This window comes from Heterocephalus glaber, unplaced genomic scaffold, assembly GCF_053883595.1.
Source record: "Heterocephalus glaber isolate CG9 unplaced genomic scaffold, H.glaber_assembly_v1.0 deba00001719, whole genome shotgun sequence".
Taxonomy (NCBI): Eukaryota; Metazoa; Chordata; class Mammalia; order Rodentia; family Bathyergidae; genus Heterocephalus; species Heterocephalus glaber.
Window position 1 is genome coordinate 5,612,303 of NW_028258432.1, and position 21,804 is coordinate 5,634,106.

At 38.1% G+C, this 21,804-nt stretch overlaps 1 protein-coding gene across 7 annotated transcripts in view; it reads right to left on the bottom strand.

The window, feature by feature from the left end:
- Spata13 (spermatogenesis associated 13) overlaps positions 1 to 21,804 on the bottom strand; it is a 142,849-nt gene that overhangs the window by 111,779 nt on the left and 9,266 nt on the right. The window contains exon 2 of one of the 7 annotated variants that reach the window (XM_021236344.2): positions 21,719 to 21,777. The exons of the other annotated variants lie outside the window; for them this stretch is intronic. The gene's annotated coding sequence lies outside the window, so the exon portion shown is untranslated. The remainder of the gene's footprint in view (positions 1 to 21,718; positions 21,778 to 21,804) is intronic. 7 annotated transcript variants of the gene reach the window in all.

Below are 21,804 nucleotides of genomic sequence, written 5' to 3' on the forward strand. Positions count from 1 at the left end.
GAAGTATAAGGCACAGTGCTCGAGTAACTCTCTCGTCCAGCTTCTGCAAGCATCACTCAACCCAGAACGCCTGTTGGTCTCTGAAATGGTCTCCTACCCTCTTTCCTCTGTGTATGCTGCTCCATCCATGCAGAAAGCCCTTTCTGCCCTGTTACCACGGCTCAAAACCCTACAAGATTTTCAAAGTAAGCTCAATGACACACTGTCTTGCACTCAGACCTGCTCCTTGTTTCTACTTGACCCTGATTACAGCCTGGAGGTGGACAGGACCCTCTCTGCACTCTGGCACCTAGGGTAAGTGTGCCCTTCCTAGGGGACATAGCCACAGTGAGAGGAGGGTACAGCTGAACAGAAACTAACACTCATGTGTCCCCTTCAAGAAACACACACAGGTGGTACTGAAAGTCAGAACTTGAGGTCTTCATGCAGAAGAAACATAGATGTTAATGAGACATTCCAGGTGAGTGGGGACAAGGTGACAGATAGATGAGGCCATGGTGATGGCTGCAGGTGAGAAGGAAGACAGACCTGGAAAACAGTGTCCTGGAGGGCACCTATATTTAGGAGAAAGAGCAGCTGCACAGGTGGAAGGACAGGCGAACAAGGGCAGCTGCTGTCACTGCCTCAAGGCAGAGTTAAGCTATCTGGAATGTCAAGGGTTGCAGAACATGGAAGAATATCAAGAGAAGGCTACTGACGTGGAATTTGAGAGGTCTCTGTGTAGCTCATAATTCGCTGTCATTATTCTGACAAGGTGTGTATTCAGCGCAAGGGCTTCAGAAATGAGTCCTGGTGAGAAGAGGGGGCGGCTGTGCTCCATGCCCCTGCCATGCTTGGGGAATCTCAGGGCAAGGATGGTGCCTTAACAAGGCCTGCTGAGAACTGGGGATAGATGAGACCACTCAAGACAAAGGAGGCACCTGGAAATCAAGAGCTGTATGTACTTCTTTATTTTAAGACAGGGTCTCACTATGTAGTCCAGTCTAGCCTCAAACTCACTATGTAGCCCAGGCTGACTTCAAACTTGTGATTCTCCAGCCTCGGCCTCCCAAGTGCTGGGATTTACAGGTGTGTGTGGCCACGCCCAACAAGAGCTGTATCTGTATCAATGAAGTGTGGCGATGACTCAGGAATGACTTCAGAGCAGGATGATTCTGCAAGAGGAAACACATCTAGTAGTGCCTTTTTCTCATTGCTTTGGGTAGTCAAGGAATTTGTGGTTTTTGAAAGCCTACTGGTACACAGTAGGAATGGTACAGGGTTTAAGAGGAGGAGGTCAGCAAGTGACATCACAGTGAAAAAAGTGGTTTCCTATCAAAGTGTCATAACATGCAACTCAGCCTCCTCAAGGAAAAGCATTAATAAAAGCCCCTTTGTTGGTTCTGTTTAGCTTACACAAGCCTACACCTACTCATCTGACCCATGGCTCTTTTGAAATGCAACAGCGTATTAAGTGTGACTACAGAAATAAAATCACTTTCATGTTAAATGAGCCAATTAGCCTTTCCTGAGGATATACAAATGCCAAATGTACTACTATTTCCAATCCTATACTTTGGTTTTGGATTTAATATGTCAATAGTCCTGTTGATCATCCTGAAGTATTACCCTGCGGAGCACTTCTCTCTAAATTCTGTACTTCCTAGGCAGAAAACTGATGTACCTGCAGCACTGCTATGCTTTGCTCTGGCTTTCCGAAATTGAAGGCTGAGACATTCTGGAGAATAACTAATGTCATATTAGCTACTAGACTAGCATCATGGCATGATATAGACCCTGAGGACATGGCGAAATCATTTCAGCTAGAATCTTGACTCAGACAGCACTCTATTTTTATAGACTTATGGTACCCTGTCACCAGTTTTGCTAGGCCCTTGCTGCTTTTCCTCTCCATATCCTTTTGCTTTGAAGGCTGTTATCAGGTCCCAGGAAATACATAACATCAGACTCTGGGTATCCTTAACAGGCCCTAAGCTCCTGGTATTAGCTGTATTCACAGTTCTGAATTGTAAGCATTAGCATCAGGTTTTCCTGTGGCAACTCCCAAACTTCCTAATTTTCTGCCCTTACTTTGTAATTAATTCTACATCATGTGAACAGGTGAAGGAAAGGTGACTTTGCTATACCCTCATGTACACTGTGATAGCCACATCTCTTCATTTAGTGGTTGCAATACATATTTATGTGTCAGCTTACCTAGGACACTGCAACCAATCGCTTGGTCAGATACAGGCTAGCAGTTACAATGAAGGCTTTCTTGGGATAGGATTGGCAGTTCAATCTGAGGACCCTGCATGAAGCAGAGGACCCTTCACAACGTGGGTGGGCCTCATTAAGACCAAGATCCTCAGAAAAGAAAGAGAAATTTGGTCCTAAGGGTACTTTTGGTATACAGACTGAAACATCAACTCTTGCCAGAATTTCTGGCCTGCTGACTGGCCTTGCTGATTCTGAATTTGCCAGCCCCTAAAACCACATGAGGCAGTTCCTTAAAATCAAGCCATTATCATCTCTCAATCTCTCTCCCTCTTGTTGAGTACCCAGAAGCTGGGAATCTTAAATCTAAAATGTTCCAAGACCAGAAACTTTCTGAGCACAGACATGACATCATGCTACTATTTGGATGTTGTTTGTCCCTCACCAAAGGTTCACTTGCTGGGAACTTGGTCCCCAGGTTAAGGACACTGGGAGCTGATGTGGAGCCTCCTCAGGTCACCAGGGGCATGCCAACAAGGACTAAGCTATGTCTTACCCAAACATGCTTAGTTCTCTTGATCAGATGGTGGTAGGAACCTGAGCCTGGTCCCACTCAGTCTCTCTGGCTTCTTGTTTGGAGACATGATTCTTCCTTCCATATGAGCCCTCACTGCTGGAATCACTATGAGGTGACACAGCCAATGAAGCAATCCTTGCCTGAGCCTACGCCATGGTGTCTGAACTTTCAGCCCCTAAATCTGTGAGCTAATAAACCTTTTACTTCCTAAGTAGCCAGGCTCGGGTATTTTGCTGTGATAACAAAAGCTGGCTAATAACTCATCACAAGTAAAAAACTCCACATTATAAAAGTTTGTTTCATGTACAAAGTTCTTAAAAATATTATGTAAAATGAGTTTTATTTGAGATCCCCCTTCCAAGATATCTCATTATGCATAGCAAATATTCCAAAATTCAAAATTCTGGGTCAGAATATTCAACCTGCCTACACACACACACACACACACACACACACACACACACACACACAAACACACACTACTGGTTCTGCTTCTCTGAAGAACACTGACTAATACAGGGGTCATCAAGGATTTGTATGTCTTCTATGTTAAATCCAGGTAATTAGAAACCATTAATAAAATACATCACATTTAAAAAAATCATATCTATTATGTCAAAATTAATGATTTGCTTAAGGTTTCTGAAATGAGGCCACATTAAAAGGTTTATCAATAATCATGATATCAAAATACTATAGAAGTCTATTAGTAGATTTTAAATTAAGGGAGCAATTATTTCCAGATGTAATATAAAAGCTGTAACTTAATCTGGCCCTTTTAAATCTAAGTCCCTTAAATTCTCTGCAAAAGCTTTCTTCTGAATAGATCTCCAGATAGCTTTGGAATAAATTATAGCCTTGAATCAGGAAAATCTAAATTATAGGCTCCTAAAAATCATGCTCACAGTAGTATTTTGCTAATAAATAAAATCCTTTATGAAAAAAACCTTTATAAAGTAAGCAATAAATTTAACTGGGTGCCTATCACCCGTGCTGGGCACTATTACAAAGGCATTTACTGTGTGGTCTTTGGTAACACAAACTAGCATCTACTCAGTACCACAAACACAGGGCACAGTGTGGTGCTTCAGTCTTCATTACTAGGAAAGGCTCTTACTAAACCACAGGAAGGAGGAAAGTGCCTTACCTAGCAATAAACACAATCACAAGGCAAGTTCCCTGGAGATACAAAGCAAAATGCACTTTTCAAAACACTGACTCCCAGTGCTCACTCTGAGTGGTGTTAGCTAATTCTGAAGAATAACCAGTTATCAGATTCTCTGACAGCAAAACTGTGCTCATTCTCTGTAGATTCTACCACTTGGCCTTAACCTCAGAACAATAATCAAAGGAATGGACTTTCTCTTAACTCTGATTTTTCATTAAGGTAGCCAAAGAACTATTTTATTTCAAAATATCAAACTGGACCTATTTTCCCTTTTCAAATCTCCAAAATTCCATTAAAGAGGTCCCACCAAGTAAGTATGATATTATTTTAAGTCCAATCACTTGGCAGAAAAGCTCAGACCATGAAATTATGAGAGCTTTGAACTTTGTTCTACAGAGAATACAAAAACCCACCAATGTGATTTGTAAGTTCATGCCATTGCTTGGCATTAAGTTAATATATAACAACAATTATACGCCAGAAAGAAAAAAATCAACAAGTTAAATATACACTCTAGAAAAGCCAAACCTTGTAACAACAACCCTCAAAAGTGACAGTCTTTGCACTTTGGTTGGCTCTGTTTGTATGCTTTTGTCCATACTTCCCATACGCATGGGGGCACGTGCTATTGACTCAATGATTCCAAACTAATGACCACTCAGGCTACCTTGGGTCCACTCAACACTGCATGAGCTCAGGAAAGTGATCTGGCTACTTGGGGTTAGAATAGAACCAAAACATTTTCCTGGATAATTTTCTATATGGAGCTTCACTATCCAAATGACTTTGATATTGACTTTAATACTGGTTTCTCAAAAGAAGATGTTCTTAGTAGGCAATGATATCAAATACTTATTTATTCAAAGTCTGTCAAGCACAGTAGCCAACCTATACCATGATTAGAAAGAAATATGGAGTGCTAGTTATTCTCTACTTAGCACTTTATGTCACAATACTTCTCACAACTAGTCCTGTGAAGAAAGTCAGCTTTTCAGGGTAATTGTGAACATGTTACCTAACCTGTGAGCTCCAGTTTTGGTGGGAGTAAGAATGTCTGTTCCAATCAACATATTATGTGTAGAAGTGAATCGATATGTGAAAAACAGTGCTATCATGCTGGAAGAAACAAAGCAAGCATTCAGGATTAGAATGAATGACTCCAAATTTTTAATCCCTGAGTAGGCAGGAAGCCAGCTCATCTCTTCCTCACTCAGCCCAGGTGCACTAATAGGTAAGGCCACCAACAGCCAATGGATTAGCGAATGGAGAACATTGTAAAGTAAGGAAAGCAGTGACATGTACTTCTTTGAAAATTTTCTGCTTAGAAAGAGTTTCAGTGTTTGGACACAATGCTTTTTCGTGTATGAAGTTTAAGGTGTTGTGATATCCTTGTCAAATGTTTCTAGTTCTGCCATTCAGACTTAGTTGGGTTGAATGGCAGTTTTCCAGAAGGAGGTGGGGAAGAACTTATATCTATCCTAACGGTATTTTGTGCTTATTACACTTGCCCTTTATTTGAAAAATGTATCTTAAATTGATAATGATTTCACATTTGAGAAATGTAGCTCTTTACCTAAAACAGCTCAACATGTTATGAGAGAAAATTAGAAGAAAAGAAACTTAATAAGAAGGAAAACACTAGAAACAGTAACAACAATGGTGCTCATATGTGCCACCCATCCACCGTTGGGTTTCTGCAGGAGTTGCTGGGTGTCACTGGTTCAGTTTAAGGGACCAACTCTGTTTACCTGGTTTGATTAATGAATTACAGCAACATACTGAGTTTTCCAACACTGATACAATCTGCATAGCTAAATATTTTCAACCCTAACAGAACAAAATTACTAGAAAAGGCAGATTTAAAATATTACAGTGGAATAAATATGTAACCATAAAACCTAGGCATGGAAGCCTCATTCATCCTATCTATAAACCGAGATTGGCAGGAAAACATCCTTCCTAGCTCTCAGACTCTCAGCCTATCTGCAAAGAGGTTTTCTTTTCACCTAGCCAGCCCTCCTTTACAATCCAGGAAAATCCTCAGTACAGGAAAAGTAAAAAGTACTCTTTAAATAGTTTAATAATTTCAACATGACTTTTCATTCAAACACTAGCTGTATGCCATTTAACGTATGTCAAGATGATTGTGAAAAACACAATTAGTTAACCTGTAGCACTTACTACACACCAGGGGCCAATCTCTAAGCCTCCCTGAATTCTCACAAGGAACCTGGGAAGTAGGGACAAACCTCCCTGAGACAGACGACAAAGTGGAGAGCATGATGTACAGCAGTGAGCATCTCAATTTGAGTCCAGAGAATCTAACTCTGGAGCCCACACCTTTAACCACTTTCTCAGGCTCTCATAATTCTTATGGTCAAGGAAAAACGAATGCTATTAAAAAGCCTCCAAAGATGTTCCATTCCAAAGGGTTAAAATGGAAAAAGAGTACTTCTTTACCAAAGAATTTTTGCTTTTTCCTGCAGTGACTATGGATGGAGCCCAAGGCCTTGTGAGTGCTAGGCAAGTGTACTACCATTGAGCTACATCCCCAGCCCCACAAAGAATTCAATGAGGAAAAATTTCAGCTAAGCAGCCATTAAACAAAAATCAAACTCTTCACTGCAAAAGTCATTTATTATTCCAAATTAGTACCAGAACATGGTTAATACTAAATAAGTATTAAAACGGGTACTATCAGATTCATTGTAAAGGAATTAAGCTATCAATTCGAAGTCATTATTTACCAAGTGTTGACAGTACAAAAAGGGTGTTAAATAATCCTCATTTTATTCCAGTCCTCAAACAAACTTCCATGTGATACATGAGAAAAGAGACTGAAGGTGAGGCTTAGAGTCAAATATTTAGCTCAATGTGAAAGTGCTGGGATTGGAACCAAGACTACTACCTCCTGCCCAATTCTCTGGTACATATGTTAGGTCTGTGTTTGAAATAATACAGTCATATGAGTATGTATGTACAGACACATATTGCATGTATATTTATACACACACATGTGAACATATAGATTTACATGAAGATATTTCTGAAAGCTTACTTGATTTGGAAAAACTCACAGATATCAGGAAATCTTTAAATGTAAGTAACTGGAAGAAAAGTTCCACCTTTCCTTATTGGAATGTGCTGGGTACGTCAAGACACTCAAGCAGATAGCATCGTCACTGCCCTCAAGGAGTTCATAGCCCATGGAGCAGACGGAGGAGCATGCATGAAACACCAGCTAGCATAACCACCAGCATGGAGGTAAGTGTGTGGACCTGGATTATACATTAACTACCACAGTTCAGGAAGAAAGGCAGCTTCAGAGGAAGGACAATCAGAGAAAGCATCACAGGAGGTAGGATACAATTATATGGCCATGAAAGATGATAACATTAGAGTGGCTGGATATGATGGCATACAAATTGGTTTTGTTGGTCCTTTCAGGAATTAAAAACAAGGTATATATAATGTTAATTTGTCACAAAATCTTCCAAAAGCTTAGGAGGGAACTCTGCCAAATTCATTCTATGAAGCCAGCACACTAATATGTGACTGAACCAGGAGTAGAAAACTATAGACGACTAAATCTTATGAATATAGATACAAAAATCCTAAATACTAGCAAGCCAAATTGAGCAACATGTAAAGTGATTATATACCATGACCGAGTGGGATTTAAAACAAAAATGCACAGTTGGTTTAACATCTCAAAAGTCCTTTTATGGAATATACCATAATCAATAAAGGAGGGGGGAAATTACATGATCATTTCAACAGACGCAATTTTTTTTGGAGAAATTAAACTCTCCTTACTGATAAAAATACTCAATAAGTGAAGAGAAGAAAGGAACTTTCTCAAGTTAATTTTTAAAAAATCTACAAAAAAAATTCCATATCATACCTAATGGTGAAAGGTTTTCTCCTCGAGACCAGAAACAAGACAGAGATGCCTGCAGTCCCCACTTCTATTCCACATTGTTCTAGAGATTCTATCCAGGACAAAATTGAGCAAGAAAGTGAAGCAAAGGCATCCAAATTGTAAAAGAAGAAATAAAACCGTCTCTATTTGCATGTGATATGATCTTAAATAGAAAATATATTAAGGATAACTCTAAAACTACTGAACTAATAAATGACTTCCAGAAGGCTGCAAGGTAAAGATAAATACAGAAGAGACTCAATCACATTTCCGTATTCTTGCAAAGAGCAATCTCAAAAGGAAATTAAGAAAGTAATTTCATTTATAGTAATGTCAGAAAGAAAATATTTAGGAGTAAATTTAACAAAAGTGAAATTTATGCTCTGAAATTATAAAACATTGTTGAAAGCAATTAAATACCTTAATAAATGGATTAATGAATTAAAAGACATTATTGTTAAAATAGTAGTATGCCTCATATTAATCTAGAGATTCAATGTAATCCTAAAATTCCTATAAAAATTCAAGGGCCCAGAAAAGCCAAAATAATCTTCTAAAAGAACAAAGAGAAGCTATACTTCACAATTTCCATACTTACTACAAAGGTACAGTAACCAAGATGGTGTGGTACTGGCATAAGAACAGACATACAGATCAATGAAAATAGAACTGAAGGTCTGAAATAAAATTTTATTTCCATGAGTCACTATTTTCAACAAGGTGCCAAGACCACTCAATGGTGAAAAAAAAATCTTCTCAACAAATTGTTCTGGGATGCATGCACATTTATATGCAAAAGAAATTGAATCCTTCCTTCATTTCATATAAAAACTTCACTCTAAATGGAGCAAGACTTAAATATAAGAGTTAAAGCTGGGCATGGTGGTGCATGTCTGTAATCCCTCCACTTGGGAAGCGGAGGCAGGAGGACTGCTGTGGGTTACATACTGAGTTCGAGGCCAGCCTATAATATACAGCCACACTGTCTCAAAAAAACAACAACAACAAAATTAAATAAATAAATGTAAGAGTTAAAACTGTAATACTCTTAGAAAAATACAGAGGAGTAAATCTTCATGGCCTTGGACAAGGTAATGGTTTCTTAGCTACAACACTTACAGCACAAGGGCAAAAAAAAAAAAAATAGCTAAATTGTATTTCATCAAGTTTTAAAACTTTGAAGCAAAGAACATCAATCCTTAAGTGAAAAGAAAAGCTACAGAATGGCAGAGATACTGGCAAATATTATACTTGATAAGAGTCTAATATCCAGAACTAATAAAGAATACTTGCAACTCAACAACAAAATGGTCAATAACTCAATTAAAAAATAGGCAAAGGACTTCAATAGACATGTATCCAAAGAGACATGCAAATAGCAAATAAGCTAAACATAAAAAGATGTTCAATCTCATGATACAATAGAGAAATGCAAATCAAAGTGAGCTACCACTTCACACACTCTAAGAAGGCAGGTACAAAATATATTGGAAACTCTGAGAGAAAAAGTAGAATTGGTGGTTACCAGGGCTTGGGAGAAGGAGCAAATAAGGAGTTGTTGCTTAATGGGTACAGGGTTTCAGTTTTGCAACATGAAAAAAGTTTGAGACTGGTTGCTCAACAATGTGAATGTACTGACCTGTACACTTCAAGTGGTTAGGTGATATAAGAATAGAGCCAACAAAAAGCTCTTAGAGTAAGAAGAGAAACCCAAGTTGCTCAGAAGTATCAAAAGGACGCATATTCTGACAGCCATATCTGACCGTTCATTCCATACACATTTTTAAAAGCATGCTCAGAGGCGATAAGCACTAGTTTGAAGTTGAATTTGATGGTACTACGTATGCCCCACCCCACACCCACCAAATTTATGTTGCAATCTTCCCCCCCAAGGTGGTAGTACAGATGTGGGGCCTTGGAAAGATGTCAGGTTATAGGGACAGAGCCTCATGAAAGGGATTAGTGCTTTTACCAAAAAAGCCAAGAAGAACCCCTGGCACCTTCCACTATGTGAACAATGCCCATCCATGATCCAGGAAGCAGCCCTCACCAGACACGAAATCTGCCAGTGCCTTGACCTCTGACTTAAAAATAAATTTCTGTTGTTCAAATCACCCACTCTATGGCATTTTATTATAACAACCAAACAGACAGTACCTATGCCTTTTTTGGCCTACACAAGGACTTTTCAAAATGGAATTCATTTCCAATATCTAAGAATTGAAATGTTTCACTTAAAAATCTAAAAATTTAGATTCTCTTGGAAAATTGGAAGGATTAATTAACATTAGGCGATATTGCCTTGTAGCCCCTATAGGTAGGACCAATGGAGCAACAAACTGGTAACTCCTCTGTTAACTTCAGAGCCCCAAGAAGTAAGCATTTGCAAGAGTTGGGCTGATACACACTGGAGATACAGAGATGAAACCATGACTCTCTGTCTGAGGAGCTCACAGCCTAGCAGTGATGAAAACCACCATATGAAACAGTATAGTCAAATTATGAGCCAATTCATTTTACCAAGAAAAAAAAACAAGGTTCAAAGAAGTCATCTGATTTATCTAAGGCAAGTCATACCATCCAGACTAATGGATCTGTGAATTCTTATGAAAGTATCCAATTACTTTCTTCCACATATCTACTAAAAAATTAATGTACCAGTCAAAAGTGATGGTGAATCAGAGAAGTGAAGGAGTGTTCTTGTCTGCTATACTTTAATTGAGGAATAATAAAGAAGCTAAATAGTCTAATTATCAACCCCTCTTTATACTAGGGAGAAAAGAGATGGTTTGTTAATAAAATGATACAGCAAAGCATGGGCTTATTATCTATTAACAATTAATAGCTTATCAACTATTTTGTTCTTATTTAGATATAAGGAGATTCTTTAGACAATAACCAGACTTCATTTTCACAGAAAACAAAGTAAATTAACTCAAACAGCCCCAAGGTGAAAGAAAGAGGCCAGAGTCATTTCTAGGACTCATGCCAAGACCAGTGTACTTAACCTGTCCTTGGACTTGCCTGGCCTCATTAATCTAAAGACCTGGTTTTCTGGGAAAATAACATGTTTTTCTGATCTGCAAAGCAAATATTAAAAGGAAACTATGATGTCATGTGGAAAAACAGCAAATATCATGACTTATTTAGTGTATTTTCTAGCTTTCCCTATGTATTACACAAAAAGTAACAGACCAAAGTCTTGGCTCCCCTTCTGAAATTCTACCTGGTAAAACAGGTTAAACTAATGGTGTGTTTACAAAACGACATGAAGTGACCTCAGTATTGATACCAGATCTGCTGTATTAAGTTCAACAGACTTATGTAGATAGACCTTATAACATGGTGCCATTACAAAGACAGATGTAAGTAAACTTTTCCAGTGCCCAGGGAGGCCTCTATTTCTTAAAAACTGACAGAAAAAAATGGATTTAAAGCCTAATTTACACTTGCCCTCCATCTTTATAGCAATCAGACTTAACAAACTACTCCAGGGACTGAGCAAACTCACGCCCTGCATCCACTTCAGTGCCCTGTACACAGGAGTAGATTTGGCAAAACAGCACCATGTTTTGAACTGAAAATGACCAGGTAACCTTGTAATTAAACATGAAGTCTTTCTGCACAGCATTTTTAACATTATTTTTCAAATTTAAGCTGCAGCTTCTGAAACTAAGTCTTCAAAATCATATTTGTTCATGTTTTCTAGTACTGCTTTTTTTTTGTACCAGGAATTGAACTCAGGACCTTGCGCTTGCGAGGCAGGCATGGTGCCACTGAGCTAAATCCCTGTCCCTCTAGTAATCACTTATAGAAACACTGGGATTCCTAAACGTTTCTTCTGCAGGAGAAGAAAAACAATGCTTAGATCTGGGTCTCTAGTTTATTTTTGTATCCTCAGGGACTAGAACCATATCTAGAATAGAAAATATATTCAACAAATTATTTAGATAGATAAATATCTTGACTTTCATATCAATGATTCAGTTCTCTGTTCTGCGTATAATTAGACTAATGGTTAGCAAACAGTAAGCTAGTTCAATCATAAACACTATTCAACAAGAAGCAATATAGACAGGCTTGACATATACCCTCTTACTCCAGCCCTAGTTGGAAAGAACAACTGTTTGATTAGATTTTGAGATAAAGCTTGATTTTCTTCAGCCTCGCTGCCTACATTTCCAACGAGAATAGAATCTCTTCTCTATTGTTGAAGTTTTCTTGCAAGTTCAAGGTCGTGAGTTCGATCCCCAGTACAAAAACAGAGAAAAGAATGTAAAGTTGTCCTAAACTGGCAACCTAGCATTTTAGTCTCTCTTATTTTTGCTAGACAATATGACTTTAAATTCTCTGCTGTTTACCTCCCTTCTCCTGAGGCAGAAAAAAAGAAAAACAAATACCACCAACAATATCATTACACTAACACACATTAGAAGATTGATACCATCAATCAGTATGATTAGCAAGTTATAGAACACACCATCACACAATAAAAAAATAATACATTCTTTTAAAATGCCCATGGAGCATGTATCTAGACAGACAACGTCCTTGGCCATAAAACAAATCTCAAAATAATTAAGAGAAATTAAGTCATATAGAATGGGCTCTCTGATCATAATGAAACTAAAGTAGAAATTAACAACACAGAGACAACAGAAAAATCTCCAAAGGCTTAGAAATGAAACAACACACTTCTAAATATCCACAAGTCAAAGAGTAAGTCTAAAGAGAAGCTTCTAAAAATACATTTAATTGAATGAAAATGAAGATGTAATATATCAAAATTTGAGGGACAAAGCTAAATCAGTATTGTACAGGAAATTTATATCCCAAATGCATATAAGAAACATCTCAACAATAATCGAAACTCCTACTTCAAGTACCTAAAAAGAGATTAAACTTAAAGCAAGCAGAAAGAAGAAATAATTAGGGTAAAAGCAGATATAAAAGAAATTTAAAACAAAATAATAGAAAAAATTAATGATACAGTTATTCATTGAAAAGATCAATAAAACTGACAAACTTCTAGCAAAACTAACAAAGAAAAAAACACGGAAGATATAAGATACCAAAAAGTTACTACAGAACCTGCAGACATAAGATGATAATAAGAGAATACTATGAACAGCTCTATACACATCTGTTAGACAACTTCAACAAAATGCATCACATCCTCAAAAAACACAAGGCACCATATTTCACACAATGAAATACATAACTGCAACAGCTTTTAACCATAAAGGAAGTTGAATTTGTAGTTTCAATACTAGCCCAGATAGTTCACCCTAGAATTCTATCAAATGTTTAAATAAAAATTAACAACTATTCTCTGTGTCTCTTCCAGAAAACAGAGGAGGAAGGAACACTTTCTAATTCATTTTATAAATCTTGTTAATACCCTGATGCCAAAACCAGATTTAAAATAATACCCAAAAGAAAACTACAGATCACTATCACTCAAGAATATCAACACAAAAATGCTCAATAAAATAGAATATAATTCAATATATAAAAATAATTACAATGCACATGGCCAAATGGAACTCATTCCATTTGGATTTACTCCAGAGACCCAAGATTAGTTCAGTATTTGAAAATTAATCAATATAATCTATTATTACCAAGCTAAATGAGAAAAGTCATATGGTTCTATAAATTCATACAGAAAAAGAATTTGATAAAATGCAACACCCATTCTTCATACTGCTCCCCCTCAAAAAAAAAAAAAATAATCGACAGGAAAACAAGAGTAGAACTGCCTCAACTCAGGGAGAGCACCTACAAAAAAAATCTTACAGGTTACAGTACATGTAACAGTGAAAGATAGGATGCTATAGCCAGTCAATAAGCCAAGAAAAAGGAAGAGAAGGTATATGAATTAGAAAGGAAGAAAGAGAACTATCCCAACTTGAAAATAACATGATTGCCTCTATAGAAAATAGAAAATTTATAAATGAAATCTATCAATGAGTGAACTCTACAAGATGGCAGAATATAACTTAAACCAAAAAAAATTATATTTCTATATGCTAGCAATGAATATGTGAACACCTAAACTAAACCTTCACACCATTTAAAACTACTCAAAAAATTAAATATTTAGGTGTAAATCTAACACAATATGTACAGGAATTTTATGCTGAAAATTACACAATGTTGGTGAAAGAAACCAAAGAAAATCAAAATAAATGAAGAGACAATACTGTGTTCGTTGATTGGAAAACTCAAGATAGTAAAGATGTCAATACTACCCCCAAATTCCTATCCCAGCCCAGCAAGATTTTTTTTTGTAACCATAGAGGTTGCTCTTGCATTTATATAAAAAGGGAAGAAAGGCAGGATAGCTAATTTAAAAAAAAAAACCAAGAATAAAATGGGAAGAATCAGTGTACCTAATTTTAAGATTTTTATAAGCTATGGTAATCAAGAATGTGATACTGGCTGACATAAACCCATACATCAGTGGAACAGAACAAAGAAAACGGGAACAAATAACAAGACAAACTGATTTATGACAAAGTAGCAAAAACAACTGAATGTGGGAGGAGCAGCTTTTTAAACAAATGGTGTTAGAACAATTGGACATACATAGGGCCTCATACCTTATGTAAAAATTAACTTGAATGGATATCATGGATTTACATTAAAATGTGAAACCATAAAATGTTTTTAAAAATAAAATTTTATTTTACTCCATCCTCCATGTACTAAAGCTTTGTTTCCATTTTGTCCTATTTCACTTTTTTCTTGTCCCTCCCTTCCTTTCTCCCTCCCTCCTCCCTTGTTCTCCTTCCCATTTGAACACTTTCTTCCCATTTCCCAACACCCATTGTACATTTCAGTCCTTATTTCCACTTTTGGTTTCTAACACCAGAGAAACAATGTGGTATTTAAGCATGTGTGCCCAATTTATTTCACTTAAGAGTATGGCCTCAAGGTCCATCCATTTAGCTATAAATGAAGCTCATTCTTCTTTATTTCAGAGTAGTATAAAAAACCACATTGTATAAAACCTCCATTGTATTTAAAAAACCACATCTTCTTTATCCATTCACCAGTTGATGGGCATTTGGGCTGTTTCCAAGATGTAACTATTACAAACTGGGCTGCTATAAACATGGGTGTGCATATATCACTGTGGTATAATGCTTTTAATTTGGAAAGATACCAAGAAGGGGAATAGCTGGGTCAAATGGAACCTCTAGTTTCACTTCTTTGAGAAATCTCCACACTGATTTCCACAGTGGTTGCACCAGTCTACACTCCCACCAGCAGTGGAGAAGGGTTCCTCTTTCCCCACAGCCCCGCCAGCATTTGCTATTTGTTGATAGAAGTTATTCTTTCTGGAGTGAGATGGAATCTCAGCATTGTTTTAATTTGCATTTCATGAATGACCAGTGATGTTGAATATTTTTCATATATTTATTTGCCATTTCCAATTCTTCATCTGAGAAGTGTTACTTTATTTCAGATCCCCATTTTTGCACTGGGTCTAAAAAATTTGGGTGGACTGATTTTTTCAAGTCTTTATATGTTCTAGATAATAGTGCTTTATGTAAATAGCTGGTAAAAAAAAAAATTCCCATTCTGTGGATTGTCTCTTCACTCTGTTGGTGGTTTCTCTTGCTGTGCAAAAGCTTTTTAATAAGATGAGGTCCCAGTTGTTGATTCTTTGTAGTATTTCTTCTGTGGTTTGGGTTTTGTTCATGAAGTCTTTGCCTACTCCTAAGTTCGCAAGCATTCTACCTATACTCTTTTCCAGCAGATTTAGTGTTTCTGTTTTAATATTTAGGTCTTTGATCCATTTTGATTTTAGGTTAGTTTGTGGTGAAAGATACGGGTCTAGTTTCAATCTTTGGCACATGGAAAGGCAGTTTTTCCAGAACCATTTATTGAAGAGGCTATCTTTCTTCCAGTGAAGGTGTTTGGCTTCTTTGTCAAAGATAAGGTGGTTGAGTATGTCTGGAGTTGTTTCTGCATCCTCTAGTCTGTTCCATTGATACTCAGGTCTGTTCTTTTGCCAGTACCATGCTATTTTTATAACCATAGTTTTGTAGTATAATTTAAAGGCAGGGATTGTGATACCCCCAGCTTTGCCTTTGTTGCCTATAATTACCTTTGCTATTCTAGGTCTCTTCTGGTTCCAAATGAACTTTAGGATTGTTTTTTCTAATCCTGTGAGATATTCTGTTGAGATTTTGATTGGGATTGCATTGAATCTGTATAAAAACTTTGGAAGTATGGCAATTTTCACTATATTGGTTCTTCTTATTCAAGAACAAAGGATATGTTTTCATTTTTTTACATTGTCTTCAATCTCCTTTTTCAGAGTACTGTAGTTTTCAATGTGGAGGTCTTTTACTTCCTTTGTTAGACCGATTCCTACGTATTTCATTTTTTTGGATGCTATTGTGAAAGGGATTGTTTCTCTGATTTCTCTCCCCATGAGTCTGTTATTGTGTACAGGAAGACTACTGACTTTTGAGTGCTGACTTTGTATCGAGCTACACCACTGAATTTGGTTATCAAACCTAAAGGTCTTTTGGTAGTTCTTGGGATCTTCTATGTAAAGTATATCATGTCATCTGCAAATAATGATAATTTAACTTTTTCCTTTCCTATCCTTATTCCTTTTATTTCTCTTGTCTAATTGCTCTGGCTAATAAAACCCTAAATCTTTTAGAAAACAGATATTTAGAAAATCTTCGAGAACTAGACCTGGGAAGGTTCTTACACTTTTCATCACAAACATGATCTATAAAAGGAAAACTTGATAAACTGGACCTGATCAAAATGCAAAACTGTAAACGATTCTGTAAAGGGTCTAAAGAGACAAGCTATAGGGTTAAGGAACATATTTACAAGGCACAGATCTGAAAAGGGATTAGTCTCTTCAGAGGATGATTGATGTGAAGTGAAAAAAGTCAATCCCAAACATTCCAAATTTATAACATTTTTGAAATAACAAAATTATATAGAGAGGAAATTAATGGGTGCCAAGGTAAAAGAAAGAGTGGTGGCAAGAAGCAAGTGGATATGACTCTATAAGGACAAAATGGGGGATCCTTGTAGTAATGTAAATGTTCTGTATCTTGACTGTCAATGTCAAAATCCTGGTTGGCCTACTGTATTATAGTTTTTGCAAGACATTATCATGGGGCAAATTAAGTAATCTCTCTGAAGGATTTAAAAAGAAAAAAAAAGGTTAATAAGTTGAGTCTAAGTCTCCTTCCACATTTGAGGGATAAAATTTGGCCATGGGCTGCCTCTAGTGTAGGAAACTGCAACCTAACTTAATATATAAACAAAAGGAAACTAATTTGAAGAGTATTTTCTTATAGCAGCTGAGTCTCAGCCATCACAGCAGGCTGAGCTCCTGTCAACCACAGGTTGCCAAATGATCAGACCATCTATGTAAGGCAAATGCCTCATCATGCCAGGCCCATACAAATCAATCACTGACTGCCACCAATCAGTTTGTTCCTGCACGTCACTTCCTTTTCTCAGGCTATAAATACAACCTGCATGTGTGGTAGGGTGGAGCATTTTGAATCAATTGCAGCCCAGCATGCTGTTCATTCTAGAAACTTTCCTTAATCTAATAAATTTTGTTAAATTTAACTCATCTCAAATTTTTCCTTAGCAAATGTTTAATTTAAAATATTAATATACAAGGGTTTTGAGCTCTTCATGGGTACAATTACAAACTGCCTTAACTTTTGATCTCTACTTTCTTCTTCTGCTAACTCTTGTCTCTTCTGTTTCAGATGCTGACTTTTACCAACCTTACTCTATCTAATAAAAACAGTCTATACATCATAGCTTTGCCTTTCAGACAACAATCAGACTGGAGTATGCCTTTAATCTAGAAGTTAAAATTATTTTACAGAGCTCTCTTCCTGAATATCCAAACCTTACCACTGAAATGCAGGTTCAGTAAGAAAACCAAAGACAAATGTAGGACTCTGAGTTACAGCATAGATCATTCAGTCATCCACCAGCAAACACAGACGGACACCTCCCATGAGGCTGTTTATAATTACCGGTCCTCTAGAGCATTTCCTTTGAAACCATTCATCCATCATTCCTTGTAATATCCCACTGTCATCTGTACCACACTGTGGGAGGGAAGAAGGATGTAGCTCTTGTTCAGCAGTCCTGGTTACCATTATCCATAGGAGGTATGTTCTGTGACACCAGTGGATACCTGACATTGCACATAGTCCTGAACTCCATACATACTGTCTTTTTCCTATGCGTGCATGCCTATGATAAAGTTTAACTTATAAATTAGGCCTGAGAGTAACAACAACCATAATAAACTAAAACAATTATAACAACATACTATTATAAGAGTTATCTACAACATATAAATTATTTATTTCTGGAAGTTTCCATTTTATATTTTCAGAAGTTGACTGCAGGTACCTAAAATTGGCATGTGAAACCATTGTGTGTGGGGGGAGGTTATACTGTAGCTATAGAATCACATACAAGACATTTGGTGACGTCAAACCTTACCATGGATTCTGCTTGCCCACCTTCCACATAGAAGCAGCAGTTGCTGTCAGATCTGTCCTGCAGGTTCTGACATGAGGGTCACTACCTCAACATCTTCCTTCACCAGCCAATGGGCAATATTTTCCAAGCATGTTCTTAATCTGATAGCAAAGAGCAATCTCTTTTGGGGTCTAAGGTTGCCCAGATCCGATTATCAGTTAGGGGTATGTTCTGGGCTTGGGGTGGTGGTGCATGCCTATAATCCTAGCATTTGGGAAGCTGAGGCAGGAGGATCGCCATGAGTTCAAGACTAGTCTGGGGTACACAGTGAGTACAAGGCCAGCCTGGACTACATTAAAAAAAAAAGAGTGACTTCTAAACCTCTCATAAGGACTACAAAAAGGCGGGGGGGGGGGGCTTCTAAAACTCTCATAAGGCAAAAGCTGCAGGACCTGCCCAATGGGAAAGTTATCTTTCCATCTAAAATTTCACAAGAAATGTGCCCCACACTAAATCTTTATGGATCCTGCAGTGATGAGTTTGTACAAGAAAGAGGATAAGCATGCGTGTGTAATACTGGTCACTGGACAATCCAGTACTCTTTAAAGCAATCGCATCATTGCAGTTGGGGGTATAACTCAGTGGTAAGCATTTGGCTGGCATGTATGAGGCCCTGGGTTCCATCCCAAGCACCAAATAACAAACAAACTACATGAATGGACCCTCTTCTACTCAGAAAGAGCAGTAATACCAACATTCACTTTGGAAAGTTGTTTTTATTTACTTTAACCCTCTCTCAATAATGACTAAAGTGCATTCTAGAACTTTTGTGCTGACCTGGAAGTGCACCCAGAGAGGATGGCTGTCCTAGTTCAGGGTGACAAGGGCCCAGGAACCCTTGTGCTGAAACAGTCTCCATTCATAAGATCTTTTTAGCCCAGACTGAGCTGCACAGATATCCACTATCTTCATCTCAGAAGAAAAGTGTCCCCATTGACACAAAGTGTTCCTCAAAAGCCCCAACCTAAGGACAATAGAGAGGCACTGTGTGGAGAGGAAGATGTTACAGAGACAACTTTCCAGGGAAGCCTAGAAAATAGAGGTGTCCTAGTTAAGACAGGCAGCTCCTCCTTCCCTGAGAGATTCATCATCTCAGAATAGAAGAAAACCTGAAAGAGACTAATAGTCTCCACCCACAAAAATTTTAAAAGGATATTAAACTCCTATACTAGGACATCAAATGTAATCATCTACTTGAAGGATTCAAATCAGTGGTCCAACATGCATATAAATTTAATAAGCTGCTGTGCTTTAGAATAAGTGCTTCATGAGTTTTGATTTAATTAATCTCAGCAGGCTTAAAAAGAGCCCCCAGGAAGCCAATGTGATAAACTTCCTTCAGATGTTCTAGTATGGAAATGTAAAGAATTCTGCCACCCAATCAGATACACGTAGGCAGTGACTCCAGTAATATAAGGGATACTGTGTAAGGGTCACCCCAAGGCCATGGGTTAATGGCATGGTCACCAGCATGTGGTGCTACTGGGGGTGGGAATGGAACCTTTAGGAGACGGGGTTAGTAGAAAGCAGGCCACAGCAGATGTGTCCTAGCAGGAGATACTGGGACCCTGGCTCCTCCTTTCTCTCACTTTGCTCCACCACCATGTACTGCCTCACCACAAATCCCAAAACATCAGAGCCAGCCAACAAAGAACTGAAACCTTTGAACCCTGAAGCTAAATTAACCCTTTCTTCTTTAAAAGTTGTTTATCTCAAGTATTTTGTCACAGTAATGGAAAGCTGACTAATACACAAAGTTTGACCTATCCACCTGTATGCATCTGTAGCCTACAGTGTGGTAAACCTGAAGATATGACCTTGTAATGTTAAACCATTCTTGCTTCTGCATACTGCCTGAAAATTTCTGGGTCAGAACCCATTAAGGATGAGCACTTTGAAGAGGTCATATTACAAATCAGGATTAGAAAGAATTCTTCCTTCCTTCTGAAAGATTAAGTCTGTATCAGAAGAAGTATCCAGCAAGCTGTGAGTCCTGAGTGTTTTCCCTAATTTTGATGGAATGCAGGCAGACTAGCATGGATGGGAAGGGAGAGCAGGGATTGGTTGAACCTGTTCCCTCTCACTTCTGAACCCCAACTCCCAAGAAGCATAAGATTCTAGTCTCTAGAAGAGATTTTTCTTCCTCCCCCTCCTCTCATTCAGCAGAAATTCAAAGATAAGGTGAGCAAGGCAGTAGTACAGAGCTGAGCATCGCCTGAGTTACCGTAGAGACTGGGCCTTGGAAGCATAAGGTCAACACCAGTGCTTCCCTGGCCAGCACCCCAGTATCATACTCCAGGAACCAAGGGATCGAGTAAGGGGGACATTTCAAGAGCTGAGCCTGAAGAAGGTGTCTGCCTTCAGGTGGCTTTGCAGAAGCAGAGCTGATGTCGGTGAGGACAGCCCTGGGAAATGAAGTCATGTGTCCCTTAATGACAGGGATACATGTGTCAATAGATGGTTTTGTCACTGTAGGAACATCATAGAGTATATTCACACAAACTCAAGTGGTACAGCCACTGAGCACCTAGGCCAGTTATGGTGAACCTTTCAGAGCTTTCAATGATACAAACAGCCCGCTGTAGCACACATGCCATAAGTTTGCCACCACTGACTTAGGCTATATGGTATACACTGCCTATATAGTATAGCCTATTGTTCTAGGGCCATGATAAATAAAACACAAGATTGAATCAAGGACAAGGTAACTGGTGTAATCAAAAGACTCCATCAACCCAAGACATGAGGCTGCTGCTGGTATACCATGTGCCACATGACAACATTTCAGTCAACAACTGCCAATATGATGGTGGTGTCATAAGGTTATATCATCTAATGACATCACAGACATCTAGGTTTGTGCAAGTACACTCTGTGATGTTTGCAAAGTAATACCATCACATAACAATGAAGTTCTTGTATCCTCATCATTAAGGAATATGTGACTGTACAAATATAAGCCAAACAACTGATCAATTCCACCAGTGCAGTCTTCTTACACCGTGCCATGATTTATTGTGAAAAAATAAAATGTTCCAAAGAAACTTCTACTTTTCTCATTCAGAATTCCACTGTTTAATTAGCACAGTGCAACCAGGAACTCTGAAGAGGACTCACAGGGTAGCCAGGTGTGGCTGGCAACCTTGTTCCATGTCACTGAGGTGAAGCAAAGCACACCATTCTGGCTCCATCACACACTAACCCACCCTCAAAAGATCCTGGCCAAGAACAGGGACCAGGGGACATTATGGGTGGAGAGACCTGTCCTTTTCTAGGAAGCACAGTAACTCACAGTTCTGGCAGAGAGGCCCAGGGACACCTGGTGAGACACTTGCCAGGGATGAGCTCAACCTGGTAAAACAAGAACACTCTTCAGTA